Source organism: Eimeria mitis, genomic scaffold, assembly GCF_000499745.2.
Source record: "Eimeria mitis Houghton genomic scaffold, Emh_scaff341, whole genome shotgun sequence".
NCBI lineage: Eukaryota > Apicomplexa > Conoidasida > Eucoccidiorida > Eimeriidae > Eimeria > Eimeria mitis.
The window spans coordinates 21476-21691 of record NW_013571753.1 but is presented as its reverse complement, the minus strand read 5'-3'; positions in this window follow the sequence as shown (position 1 = coordinate 21691).

Below are 216 nucleotides of genomic sequence, written 5' to 3'. Positions count from 1 at the left end.
AGCAGCGGCAGCTGTAGCAGCATGCGGCGAGCCAGCGAGTGTGTGTTGTGTGTGGTGCAGGAGGCGTATGAGCTCACGATGGCGATCTGTAGAAAGTTTAGGTTTTTATAAGGAGTGTTGTGCACCTGCTGTCTGCTCCTCAGCACCTGAACACAACACCCAAGGTATATTATATACTCTCTATATAATATATATATATATATATATATATATATA